Raw genomic sequence first — 15364 nt, 5'->3', positions numbered from 1 at the left:
GGTTTTTTGGTTCTTACAATAACACATTACAAAATGAACGTATTCACAACTTCCATCATCATTGTTTTGCCATTCACCACCATAACACACTACAATATTATCAAATTCCATGAAACCTAATTGAAGATTAACAAGATAATTACAGAAGTTTGAAGCTTTATTAGGTGAACATGGAAGAACATTAAAAACAAGGAAGAAGATCAATACTTATTTATGAAAGTGGGGTCACATAAAACTTAATTAAAAAATATCGTCGGAGTAGACGGAATAATAAAAAATATTGTCGGTCAAGACGGAATACTAAAAATCCTATCGGTCGAGACGATATTAAAACTTTTAAAACTTATAAAAAGAAAATATGAGAATATGAACTCTTTGGTACAAATTCAATGCAAATGCGTCTACCAAGACGAAATTAAAAATGCTCAAATCTCAAGAAAAAGAAAATATGGACTGGTCAGAGAAGAAACATTTTTAAACAGTCTTGGTGGACTGTTTTTTAAAAAGTGGATTTATTTAAGAATATGGTTGGAACAGACGAGATTTTTAAAAATCTCGTCTGGTGTGTAAGAACCTTTACACGTGTCAACTTTTGATTGGATTACAAATCTCGTTGTTTATTTTCCCAAAGCGTCTGGTCAGTACAAATGCATGGGTTACTTTGGGAATGTGAATCCATTTAGGATTTTTTTGTTCCTCTCTCCTATTTAGGATCATTTTGGAAATTATCCCCATTTTAATATGGCTACTTTCTGACCGAATATTTAAATTTAATATTTGATTAAGTCAAATACCGTCAAATCTTTTAATTATTTGAACTAATTAAACTGCACTATCACACGTTGGTTCAAGATAAGGAAAAAGCATGTCATCAAATGGAATTATTTTAATATAACTAGATGATTGGAAACTATGAAGGTAAGATGAATGTAAGGGGTATATTTGGTCGAATTATCGAGTTCGGTTCATTTCAAATTTTTTTATTCGAAACTTAAGTTTAGAAAACTTGAGTTTCACTTGGATAACGCACGCTTATTATTTATTAAATAGTTTAATTTTATCAAGATATAGTTATTTTATATATATTTATGGCTATATTTTATAGATATAATGCATTATGTCTTATTTGGTTATTTTTATCATAATTATATATAATAATTTTTATTATGTAATCACATATTTTTACGTTTTAAAATTTATAACATTTTTATAAATAATATGCTTGATTACGTTCATAAGTATAGACACACTCGGTATTTAAATCTTAGTTTGCCCTATTTATGCTTGATTACGTTCATAAGTGAGCTTTAATTTATACTTGAGCTTATACGTAAACTTATTTAAACTCATCTTGATTCAAATTATTAACACACGCTCATCTCGAATATCTAACAAGCGTTTTGTTTCCTTTTATCAAAACATATATTTAACCCTAAGATCTACGAATGTAATTTTAAAACAACTTAACTTTTCTGCTAAAATAGAGCTAGCGACACAACTTGTTACCAATTTACCTTCCATTTCAATGTATACGCTACTACTTTTAATGAATAAAAAATATTAAAAAAAAGTTTTAATCTAAAGTATTTATTTTAAATAATTGTGATAAACTGGCAACATTTTATTTTCAAAAGTATGTAGGAATAAAGTAAGTCAAATTTTTGTAGCTTATATCATTAGTGGTCATTTTAATTATATACTTAAGCCAGCTTTCATTGAATAAAATATTATTATCATGATCATGTAAGTATACGTAGCATTCATCATGCATTCATGCCTATAAATTCAGACAAAATGTGCACCAATTCACCACACAACAATTTTCACTAATAATATTATTAATGGCTTCCTTTGCTAGTAAATCACTCATGTTCAATGTTTTTCTCTTAATAATATGTCTCACTTCAGTAAATCACTCATGTTCAATGTTTTTCTCTTAATAATATGTCTCACTTCAGCACAACCGTCGTTCCGGCCATCCGCACTAGTGGTTCCAGTGAGGAAAGATGCCGCGACTAACCAATACGTTACTCGTATTAACCAAAGGACACCTTTGGTGCAAGAAACCCTAGTGGTGAATCTTGGTGGCTGGTTTTTATGGGTTGATTGTGATAATAACTATGTATCGTCAACTTACAGACCGGCTCATTGCCGGTCTGCTCAATGCTCATTGGCTGGAGCGGGAACAGACGGTTGTGGGTCCTGCTTTGGTTCACCTAGACCTGGGTGTAGTAACAACACGTGTAATATGTTTCCTCATAACCCGATTATTAGGACTTTCACAAGTGGTGACGTGTCCACAGACCTGGTTCAGGTCAGGTCCAATGACGGGTTGAATCCTGGTCGACCCGTCAGTGTTCCTAGGCTTTTGTTTTCTTGTGCACCCACTTTCTTGTTGCAAGAACTTGCAAGTGGGGTGTCTGGAATGGCCGGACTGGGCCAGACCAAGATTGGGCTTCCTACCCAGCTGGCTGCAGCTTTCAGCTTTGACAGGAAATTTTCCATTTGTTTGTCGTCGTCTACAAACTCAGACGGTGTTATATTCTTCGGGGATGGACCATACAGCTTCCTTCCAAATATTGACATTTCACCGTTACTGAAAACAACCCGACTTATTATTAATCGCGTGGACACAGCTTCCATGGCTTCCCCAGGTGAGCCGTCGGCCGAATACTATATAGGAGTGAGCTCAATCAGGGTTAACAGTAAGTCCATACCGTTTATCACACCCCCAAATTTCCACTAACGGAGTTTTACCGTAAGGCGGGTGACAAACCAGGATCCGAACACATTAATCACACCAAACGACATCTATATGGTCTTAAAAGTTTTCACAAATCAAAATAAAATGTTCAGAGTACTTAAGTGCTAGTGCGGAAGCTAAACAAAGTGCGGGAGCCATCTCCCAAAACAAGTTTAAATAATTCATGGCGCTACAAGCGCAAAACCAATATCAAATAAAGGTTTTCAAACTTAAACCAATGCGAGTCCATGCATGCAATGTTATCCTAATCCAAGTGCTTGTTAGTGACCTGAGGAAAACATGCTAAAAAGAGTCAACACATATGGTTGGTGAGTTCACAGGTTTTCAAAGTAAGTTATGCTCTATCAGTTCATAAACATTTATAAATAAAAGTGGCCCATGGTTAACTACACTTAGTTAACTCGTTGCCGCATAGTGTTATGTTTCCATCACGACCGAAGCTGACTAGTTATTGCCTCAAGTCAAGTATTGCCAAAACTTAACAATGTTTGGTCAAAGTTACACCCCGTTCGACCTCCAGTCGAGAATAATGCAGGGTGGGGTTTGTCAAACCCAATAGTACTATTTAAATTTACCACGCCAGTTAACCTTAGTTAACGGTCCGATGTTTGTGAGGACTTTTCATGGCAAAGAAACACTACGTTATAAGCAACCAAACGGTTGTGTAAAGATTTAGAGCAAGTAAAGTAAAACAGTTTTGCATGTTTCCTCCCCCAAAGGAAGAGTATAAAAGTGGGGCCGTAAACTCACCTTGTTGGTGCTTCGGGTATTACACAAATCCGACCGAAGTAAATGCGTCACGTTCTAAGACCCTAAAAATGCAAGTACGTAAGTAACTTGTGGGATGGTTCCTAGAACCACCAGTATCCAAAAATCTCCCATTGTTTTTAAAAAGACTTTTGACCAAAGTTTGACTTTTGTTGACTTTAACTAAAGTTGACTTCTATGTTGACCTTTGACCAAGGTTTGACTCCTGTGGACCAAGGACCAAAACTTTGACCGAGTTGACCCGACGACACATTGGTGGCTTATGATATAACACATTGGCTAACATCAAGCATGTATCAATTTCAATGGTCAAGCGTGACTAACCCCTTTGGTTAAACCGAAAAGGTTCCTAAGTCAAACTTGTGTCCTAGCAACTCATCAAATCATTTAACAAAGATTCATAGCCCTGGACAACACTTATCAAGCAATTTCAAACTAGCAGTCATATAGTGAGTTATAACCTAGCAAAGATGCACGATTCTAGCATATCACCCTAACTCAATAAATTCTCATTATTTTACACAGAATACCTCTATGTCTTAGGATTTCAAAACTATTTTTGTTATAATTTTCTCATGCATACAAAAATCATGAAAATTCATATACTACAGCCTTGCACAATCAGGTCTGTCAGTGACCAATCAAAAGTATAAATTCACCAAAAATTCAATATAACTCTAAATAATGTGAGACCAATTGGAGCATGTTCCTAACATCCTAAATATTCTTCCAGATTTGGAATCACTCAATTATCAATTACCATAGTCAAGATATAACACTTATAGTAAGAAGTAATTTCAGGAAACCCGTAACAGTTTTGATAATCAATTTCATAAAATCATAAAAACGTATCAAACGATCTCCAAAAATTAAAAATCATATATCCACAGAAACTAGACACCAAGTAGTATATCATAGAATCATAAATCGTCCAAAAAAATTAAGTTATCATCGATTTATCAGCTAAACAATAGTCTAATACGAATCTGATCAGAATCAGATTTATAACAATCACTCAAACAAATCACCAATTAACATTCCTAGGATTCAAATCCATGAACCAACCTCTAGAAAACATCAAAACAAAGATTTATACTCTCCATCAAGATGTCATTGAGTATTTTTTTTAAAGATACAACTTTAGGGTTTTCACCCAAGTCAACAAAAGACACTAGTTTTACAAAAACATAATCTTTTCAATTGTTGATTGAACAAGGATTCCCCATTGATCATCACCCTTGTTGGATAATAGGTTCTCAAGAACCAAAACAAAGAATAATACAAATCAATACACACCACTTACTCTCTTGGATCACTTGCACTTGTATTGATCAAGATCAATATTCAAGCTTTTGCAAGGAAGAGATTGGAGGAGGGTGTGAAAGAGATGAGAGAATGAGAGAATTAGGTTAGAAAATATTTTTTTGTGAATGTGTATAGGGGGGGGGGTGTGACATCTGCCCCGATCCGACCCGACCCAGGTACCCGTTTCTCTGACCCGATCTCTCTTTTATTAATTAATATTTATACTTATATTTTACTTTTAATAATAATATATATTTTCCTTCCCGCCTCTTTCTCTCTCTTTCTTTCCGCCGTCCCGTCCCTCTTCCTTCTCTCTTTCCGCCTTGTTTCCCTCTTTTCCTTCTGTGCTTGTCCTTTGTTCCTTCCCGCCTAAGGTTGTCTGCGCAGCTCCACGCAAGGAATCCTGCGTGAAGACCACCTGTTTCAGCGATACGCGAGACGAACTCTTCTCGCAGCGCGCTAGGAATTGTAATTCTTCTCGCAGCGCGCTAAGAACGGTAGTTCTTCCCGCGACGCGCTAAGGATTGTAGTTCTCGCAGCGCGCTAAGAATCGTAGTTCATCCCTCGACGCGCGAAGAATTATAGTTCTTCCCGCGGCGCGCTAGGAATTTTAGTTCCTCCCGCGGCGCGCTAAGAAATGTGATTCTTCCCGCGGCGCGCTTAGAAATGTAGTTCTTTCCGCGACGCGTTAAGGATAGTTCTGTCTGCCTTCGCGCTCGCGCTCTCTTGACCTTCTGTGTCTGCCTTCGCGCCTTAGCCTTCTCGCGCTGAATCCTTCGAGTTTTCTTCTGTTTAAATCTAGCCGTTTGCTTTTGTGTTGTCTTATCTTTGTGCTGTTGACCTAATCTGCTTTGTCTGAAAAGTTACTTTCGGCGCAACATGCGCACCAACCCCATTGGTTGGCAGAAAAAGTGACTGACATTATCTTTTGAGATCTGCTTTTGCCATGCTTGACCAGTACCTTTATCTGATCCGCCCATGCCTGTTACTGTTCCCTGTCAGCTTTATCTTGCCCCCTGCAGCTGCCATATCTTTCCATATCTTTTGCTTTTTGAGATCTTTTCCCCTTTTCTAGGATTGTGTTCCCTAGGGTTTCTCTATAAATAATAGTATTATTTTTCATAACACATCACACACAAAACACTTAATCTCTCCTGCTTTCTTGCTCCTTGCTCTCTCTGCTGTCTTCCTCTCTGCCTCCGTCTTCCTCCTTGTTCTTCCTGCTTTTCCGGTAATATATATAATAATTTACTTATTAATTATGCTAACTTATAATCAAGACTTAAAACCAATCGTTAAAAACAATAATCTTTAATTATAGGTTAACTTTGCTTGTTTAAGAGTTGATTCTTGCATATCTATCACCGCATCGTTTATCAAGTGAGTAATCTCGTACCTAATCCCTTTTTGCTTTTAATGTTTTGGGATGTTCATGTGTTCATACAAACTTAGAGTCTTAAACTTGTTTATGAGCTTTAGTCGCGCAGTATCCCATGTGTTGAGGACGTTTACTTGGCTGTTTATTTGTATGTGTGTATCATTAACCGCTTTGTTCGGCCTATTCCGCAGTTCCGTTGGTACCATTAGTTGAACACGGGAGACCTATCGTTTACGGTTTTCTTTGTTTACACTTGCACAGATGTTTTCTCGTTTTTATGCTCAATTGGGAGCATGGATTGAACTATGATCTATGAACTATCTTAGGCTTGATCACAATCTGATTACACCCTTGTTAAACTCTAGACATACACGTGTTGCGCGCAGATTTACTGTGATTATCTATGATTATCTATTAAACTTGATTTCTCACCAACACGCAAGTGTTTGACGTTTATTTTAACACATGTTCAGGTTTGCAGTAGCTGTTTTGGAGCTTGTGGACACGTAGGACGTTTTTACTTTTGGACCTAGAATTAAAATGTATCAAGACAAGTTGATGTTTGAATGTTATAATTTATAATATATTGATTTATGTTTGATTTATGTTCTTTATTTTCCCCGCTGCGCGTGCGCGATAAAATGTGTATTAATAAATATTGACACCAATAGTGTCGCGAGTAATGAAGCAATATGTGGCGCCCCGATGTATAATCCGCCTTTGGTCGGGGTGTTACAGATTGGTATCAGAGCTCGTTGACTTTAGGATAGGTGGTTAGACGTAACGGCCTAGAATACCTAAGAGTCCCTTCTCGCGCATGAGAGAAATCTCATGTTTGCGCGCTTATTGTTAATTACTCGTTATTTATGAATATGCTCGCACTTGCGCAGTATATAAATTTTATGTTCTATTTCGCGATATTTCGATTTTTGTTGAATTTCGATTTTTATTGATTTTACTTACATATTCGTTTGTTGGGATTTGAAGATCCGAAAAGTCATGGTGATACATGAATAGTTGATTTTCAATTTCCATTTACGATTATGTTCTGAGATTGGAGACTTGAAAAGTCATGGTGATACATGAATTGTCAACCTCCAATACTCATTTTCTTGTATATTTTATATTGAAGATTGGAAAGTCATGGTGATACATGAATCGTCAATCTCCAATACTCGTTTACTAGCTATTTTAAATTGAGAACTCGGAAAGTCACGGTGATGAGTGAATTGTCGGTTCTTGATTCGAATTTGTTACCTTTATTAAGTCTGCAATTTGGGTCATTTATTTTACTTTAACTTTTGATAGCATCTAACTCCGTGAAACCAAGCTTTATAAAGTTATACTTTGCGATAAAACCAAGATATTAACTAAAATTAAAACTTTTATAGAATGCCTCCGCTATCTCGCCGATTTCAGAGAAGAGAAGCCTCGCGCATGCGTAGACAGCAACGTTCCCAGGAAATGGCCGCCGCAATAGCCCAACTTTGAGCCAAAACAATGCTAATACCTCCAGTTATAACATTAAGTCCTTTAATGCGGGTAACCCTCCGAAGTTCACAGGTCTTGAAGGAGCCACCGTGATGCTCCAATGGCTTGAGAAGATTGAAAACACTTTCCTCCATACCCAATGCCCCTCGGAAAGACGAACCCTATATGCTTCCAGTGTCCTGGAATCCAGAGCGCTTACATGGTGGAATGGAGTAGCTCATGCGCGTGGCGCAGAGGCTGCTTCTAGCATGACATGGGAGGAATTCAAGGAAATTCTTACGCGAGAATTCTGCCCTCCCAACGAAGTTAAGCGCCTGGAGGAAGAATTCTGGAACTTGAAGCAATACAGCGGTGAAGCGCGCGAGTACGCGACGCGCTTCCACGAGCTAAGCTTACTGGTCCCTCACCTTGTTACCCCTTCCCGCCGAGCCATCGAGAAATTCCTTGGGGGTCTCCCCATGGAAATTCAAGATTCTGTATGGGCCAGAAACCCAGTAACCCTCTCTGACGCCATCGAATTGGCCGCTGTGCTCAGCGACAACCATGTCAGAGCAGGAACCCTGTTCCTGCGGGGAACTGAGAAGACCAAACCCACCAAGACTGTCCCTGAACCAACAGAAACCAAACCAGAACCCTCAAACCATAACCAGAAACGTAGGCGCAGACAAGCCTATGCGCTTACCAACCCGCCCATTACCCAACAACCCATTTACCAACCTCCAGTTTACGCGCCTAACCCACTGTCAACCTACCCAGCACCTCCTGTAGTCCACAACTATGCCTTAACCAATCCAGCACTTACTGCCCCACCAACTAAGAAGCCTTACACAGGAAACCAACCCTTTTGCCCAACATGTAGACTTCATCACCCACCTCAAGTCCCGTGTCGACAATGTAACCGATGTGGCCGCGTAGGTCACTCCGTTGAGTACTGTAGAACCCCTCCCTCCAATCCGATTGCGCCAACACCACCAGCCTACCCGCAGAACCCACAGCCAACTTACCAAAACCCACGACCCAGATCGTGCTTTAACTGCGGTGATCCAAGTCATTTCCGGAACGCGTGCCCAAGGCTACAAGTTCAGATTACTCAAGCGAATCCGGTGAACCAAATTTCGAACCAAGTGACGCGTGGCCGAGCTTTTAACATAACCGCGCACCAAGCGCAAGCGAATAACGACGTAGTTAATGGTACATTTTTGCTTAATGGATTTTATGCATCTATGCTTTTTGATACTGGCGCCGATCGAAGTTTTATCTCTCGCGCCTTTGAGCGGAAGCTTGCGCGACCGCGCGATAACTTAAAAGAAGATTTTTCAGTTGAATTGGCTAATGGCGAAACTATTTTATTAAACGCTGTGATTAAAGATTGCACGCTTAACCTTAACGAAAACGATTTTCTGATCGACCTCATCCCTATGCCTCTTGGAAGCTTTGATGTTATCATTGGTATGGACTGGCTCTCGAAGAATCGCGCCGAAGTTATTTGCGCCAAGAAATTGATTCGCATACCTCGAGAAAATGGTGATCTTCATATTTACGGCGAAAAACCCTCCAGTGGTCTTAAGCTTATGTCTTGCGCCGAAGCCCAAAGACTCATGCGGAAGAAGTGTATTGCATTTCTAGCCCATGTGGTTAAACCCGATGAAGGAAAGAAGCTTCGCGATATCCCTGTTGTGCGTGATTTTCCTGAAGTTTTTCCTGATGATCTTCCTGGTATCCCTCCCGCTCGTGAAGTCGAGTTTCGTGTTGATCTTGTCCCTGGTGCTTCCCCCGTTGCTAAATCTCCTTATCGTCTTGCACCCGCTGAGATGCAAGAATTGGCCAGCCAACTTCAAGAGTTGACTGCTAAAGGATTCATTCGCCCTAGCTCTTCGCCCTGGGGTGCTCCGGTGTTGTTCGTTAAAAAGAAAGATGGATCGTTTCGCATGTGTATTGATTACCGCGAGTTGAACAAACTCACCATTAAGAACCGGTATCCCTTACCGCGTATTGACGACCTCTTTGATCAACTCCAAGGTGCCTCTTGTTTCTCGAAGATTGATCTCCGCTCTGGCTATCATCAGTTGCGTATCCGCGATGAAGATGTTCTGAAGACTGCTTTTCGAACTCGTTATGGCCATTTTGAATTCTTGGTCATGTCCTTCGGTCTAACCAACGCACCCGCCGTTTTCATGGATCTTATGAATCGGGTGTGTAGGCCTTTCTTGGATAAATTCGTGATCGTGTTTATCGATGATGTTCTGGTGTATTCTAAGACCAAGGCCGAGCATGAGCAACATCTCCGATTGGTATTGCAAAAGCTTAGAGCCGAGCAACTCTATGCTAAGCTTTCCAAGTGTGAATTTTGGTCTGATGAAGTACAGTTTCTTGGTCATGTTGTAAACAAGATGGGTATTCATGTCGACCCATCCAAGATTGAAGCAATCAAGAACTGGATTACGCCATCCTCTCCTTCTGAGATCCGTTCCTTTCTAGGCTTAGCTGGTTATTACCGGCGTTTCATTTCGAACTTCTCAAAGATCGCTTTGCCTTTAACAGCTCTTACGCACAAAGGTAAACCATATATTTGGGGCTCGAAGCAAGAAGAAGCCTTTCTGACGCTCAAGCGTTTGTTGTGTGAAGCTCCTGTTCTTGCGCTACCTGAGGGTAATGATGATTTTGTCGTGTATTGCGATGCATCCAACCAAGGTCTCGGTTGTGTTCTTATGCAACGAGGCAAGGTTATCGCTTACGCATCAAGGCAACTCAAGGTTCATGAAAAGAATTATACAACTCACGACCTCGAGCTTGGTGCAGTTGTTTTTGCCTTGAAGATCTGGAGACACTACCTTTATGGTACTAAGTGTATCCTCTACACTGACCATAAAAGCCTTCAGCATATCTTTGATCAAAAGGAACTTAACATGAGGCAACGCCGATGGAACGAACTCATCAGCGATTACGATTGTGAGATCCGGTATCATCCTGGTAAGGCTAATGTGGTAGCCGATGCGCTCAGCCGAAAACCCTGCCAGCTTAACTGTATCTTGCCGCGCACGCATCTTCACTTTGCGCCGATTCAAAGCAACCTTGAATCGCGTATTCGTGACGCGCAGCGCGCATCCATCAGTAATGGTAACCTTCGCGCCGAGTTAGCGTGTGGCGCGGAAGCGCATTTTGTCCCTAATCTGAGTGGAATTCTCTGCTATCTTAATCGCATCTGGATTCCCTTTGATGAGAATCTTCGCGCTGATATCCTGAGTGAAGCGCACAAGTCTCGATATTCTATTCATCCTGGCGCTGATAAGATGTACAAGGATTTGCGCATAACTTATTGGTGGCCTGGCATGAAAAAGGATATTGCTGTGTTCGTAGCTAAGTGCCTGACTTGTTCTAAAGTTAAAGCTGAACACCAACGCCATCTGGTTTGCTCGAACAACCAGAAATTCCTACGTGGAAATGGGAAGGTATAGCGATGGACTTTATTACCAAGTTACCTTTGACAGCAAGCAAACATGATAGCATTTGGGTAATAGTGGATCGATTGACTAAATCTGCTCACTTTCTGCCCATTCGTGAAAACTACCGTGTTGAGCATCTCGCGCAGCTTTATGTCAAGGAAATTGTCTGCCGCCATGGTACTCCTTTGAGCATCATATCCGATCGCGATGGCCGTTTTATATCTCGCTTTTGGAAATCTCTCCAATCTGCACTAGGAACTCGCTTGGACATGAGTACGGCATATCATCCTCAGACTGACGGTCAGTCTGAGCGAACTATTCAAACTCTTGAGGATATGCTCCGATCTTGTGTTCTTGATTTTGGAGGCAATTGGGATTCACACCTGCCTTTGATCGAGTTTTCTTATAACAACAGCTATCATTCCAGTATTGGTATGGCCCCATTTGAAGCACTTTACGGTCGTAAGTGCCGCTCCCCGATCTGTTGGAGCGAAGTGGGTGAAACTCAAATCACAGGACCCGAACTTGTTCAAGAGACAACCGATAAAATCGCCAAGATCCGTGATCATCTGCTGACTGCCCGAAGCCGACAGAAGAGTTACGCAGATCGTAGGCGAAAGCCTCTCGAATTTCAAGTTGGTGATCTTGTTCTCCTCAAAGTGTCGCCTTGGAAAGGTGTTGTCCGCTTTGGGAAGAAAGGTAAGCTTGCTCCTCGTTATGTTGGTCCATTCAAGATTCTCGCGCGTGTGGGAAAAGTTGCCTACAGACTTGACCTGCCGCCCGCGCTCAGTAATGTGCATCCAACGTTCCATGTATCCAATCTCAAGAAGTGTTTAGCTGACGAGAACCTTCACATTCCACTTGATGAAGTTCAAGTTGATGAAACTATGCATTTCGTTGAGAAGCCTGTTGAGATTATGGATCGCGAGGTTAAGCAAACCAAGCGCAGTCGTATCCCTATCGTGAAAGTTCGCTGGGAGTCCAAGCGCGGAGCCGAGTTTACATGGGAAAGGGAAGATCAAATGAAGATCAAGTACCCGCACCTGTTCTCTGCGCAACCTACTTCGAGATAAATTTCGGGACGAAATTTCTTAAAGTAGGGGAGACTGTGACATCTGCCCCGATCCGACCCGACCCAGGTACCCGTTTCTCTGACCCGATCTCTCTTTTATTAATTAATATTTATACTTATATTTTACTTTTAATAATAATATATATTTTCCTTCCCGCCTCTTTCTCTCTCTTTCTTTCCGCCGTCCCGTCCCTCTTCCTTCTCTCTTTCCGCCTTGTTTCCCTCTTTTCCTTCTGTGCTTGTCCTTTGTTCCTTCCCGCCTAAGGTTGTCTGCGCAGCTCCACGCAAGGAATCCTGCGTGAAGACCACCTGTTTCAGCGATACGCGAGACGAACTCTTCTCGCAGCGCGCTAGGAATTGTAATTCTTCTCGCAGCGCGCTAAGAACGGTAGTTCTTCCCGCGACGCGCTAAGGATTGTAGTTCTCGCAGCGCGCTAAGAATCGTAGTTCATCCCTCGACGCGCGAAGAATTATAGTTCTTCCCGCGGCGCGCTAGGAATTTTAGTTCCTCCCGCGGCGCGCTAAGAAATGTGATTCTTCCCGCGGCGCGCTTAGAAATGTAGTTCTTTCCGCGACGCGTTAAGGATAGTTCTGTCTGCCTTCGCGCTCGCGCTCTCTTGACCTTCTGTGTCTGCCTTCGCGCCTTAGCCTTCTCGCGCTGAATCCTTCGAGTTTTCTTCTGTTTAAATCTAGCCGTTTGCTTTTGTGTTGTCTTATCTTTGTGCTGTTGACCTAATCTGCTTTGTCTGAAAAGTTACTTTCGGCGCAGCATGCGCACCAACCCCATTGGTTGGCAGAAAAAGTGACTGACATTATCTTTTGAGATCTGCTTTTGCCATGCTTGACCAGTACCTTTATCTGATCCGCCCATGCCTGTTACTGTTCCCTGTCAGCTTTATCTTGCCCCCTGCAGCTGCCATATCTTTCCATATCTTTTGCTTTTTGAGATCTTTTCCCCTTTTCTAGGATTGTGTTCCCTAGGGTTTCTCTATAAATAATAGTATTATTTTTCATAACACATCACACACAAAACACTTAATCTCTCCTGCTTTCTTGCTCCTTGCTCTCTCTGCTGTCTTCCTCTCTGCCTCCGTCTTCCTCCTTGTTCTTCCTGCTTTTCCGGTAATATATATAATAATTTACTTATTAATTATGCTAACTTATAATCAATACTTAAAACCAATCGTTAAAAACAATAATCTTTAATTATAGGTTAACTTTGCTTGTTTAAGAGTTGATTCTTGCATATCTATCACCGCATCGTTTATCAAGTGAGTAATCTCGTACCTAATCCCTTTTTGCTTTTAATGTTTTGGGATGTTCATGTGTTCATACAAACTTAGAGTCTTAAACTTGTTTATGAGCTTTAGTCGCGCAGTATCCCATGTGTTGAGGACGTTTACTTGGCTGTTTATTTGTATGTGTGTATCATTAACCGCTTTGTTCGGCCTATTCCGCAGTTCCGTTGGTACCATTAGTTGAACACGGGAGACCTATCGTTTACGGTTTTCTTTGTTTACACTTGCACAGATGTTTTCTCGTTTTTATGCTCAATTGGGAGCATGGATTGAACTATGATCTATGAACTATCTTAGGCTTGATCACAATCTGATTACACCCTTGTTAAACTCTAGACATACACGTGTTGCGCGCAGATTTACTGTGATTATCTATGATTATCTATTAAACTTGATTTCTCACCAACACGCAAGTGTTTGACGTTTATTTTAACACATGTTCAGGTTTGCAGTAGCTGTTTTGGAGCTTGTGGACACGTAGGACGTTTTTACTTTTGGACCTAGAATTAAAATGTATCAAGACAAGTTGATGTTTGAATGTTATAATTTATAATATATTGATTTATGTTTGATTTATGTTCTTTATTTTCCCCGCTGCGCGTGCGCGATAAAATGTGTATTAATAAATATTGACACCAATAGTGTCGCGAGTAATGAAGCAATATGTGGCGCCCCGATGTATAATCCGCCTTTGGTCGGGGTGTTACAGGGGGGGGGGGGCGGCCATATTGGCTTGGCTTGGGGAGGGGGTTTGGTCCTAATTTTGGTAAGTCTTTTATATTATAAATATTGTTTTATCATCCAAAATTAGTTTTATTAAAAGTCAAATAATTAAATATATTTTTCCAACTTATGTTATAAATAATGTGACATGTTACAACTTTTATTTATATGTTCTAATGTGTCATGTAACATGTAATATCCTAGCATACTTGTCTAGCATATACTAGCATGTAATGTTTTATGTAACACTTCATAACTTGCAACATACTTACACATATAATTCCACCTTTCATGTAATATAACTTAGCATACATAATATATAACTTAGCATATAACACTTCATGTAGCATCTTGTAGCTTATCGTTCATAACATGTAACTTAGCATATAGTATTTAACATGTGACTCTTAGCATGTAATAATGATAATCATTTATTATTGTTGTGTTTATAAGACCACCAACGTACTCGGACAGACTCATGTTTGACACGTGACATGCAGACAGACTCATGTTTGACACGTGACATGCATGTGGACTATGATGAACTAACGGACTTAACTGAGTTTGGTTAACGGAGTTAACCCAAAATTTGCAATTGTCACACCGTTAAACACCACATTGTTGTCAATCGACAACGAAGGCAACGGTGGGACCAAACTCAGCACTGTAAACCCATACACGGTCCTCGAGACCTCAATCTATAGTTCACTGACTACAACCTTCATTAAAGAAGCTGCAACCATGAACATTACCAGAGTTGCATCTGTGGGCCCCTTTGACGTGTGCTTCAATGCAACAAATATATTTGGCACGCGTGTGGGACCCACAGTTCCATCTATTGAATTAGTTCTTCATAACAAGAACACCATCTGGTTAATAACTGGATCAAATTCTATGGTACGAGTAAATGATAATGTACTATGTCTTGCGTTCGTTAACGGTGGGTCAGACATGATTACACCGGTTGTGATAGGCGGGCATCAACTAGAGAACAATCTTCTTCAGTTCGATATTGCTACTTCAACTCTAGGGTTCAGCTCAACTCTCTTGGGTATACGAACTAGTTGCGCCAACTTCAACTTTACGGTTAATGCCTAAACATGATTATTATGTTGTAAACAT

General features: G+C 40.5%; 1 pseudogene; it reads left to right on the top strand.

The window, feature by feature from the left end:
- Window positions 1–1894: 1894 nt before the first annotated feature.
- LOC143571451 (putative aspartic proteinase GIP2 pseudogene) lies at window positions 1895–15340 on the top strand (annotated as a pseudogene).
- Window positions 15341–15364: the final 24 nt, after the last annotated feature.

This window comes from Bidens hawaiensis, unplaced genomic scaffold, assembly GCF_021521415.1.
Source record: "Bidens hawaiensis isolate Kalapana, Puna unplaced genomic scaffold, B.hawaiensis_p1.1 tig00025376_1, whole genome shotgun sequence".
NCBI lineage: Eukaryota > Viridiplantae > Streptophyta > Magnoliopsida > Asterales > Asteraceae > Bidens > Bidens hawaiensis.
The sequence above is the reverse complement of the archived record's forward strand: the minus strand, read 5'-3'. Positions and strand labels throughout refer to the sequence as shown.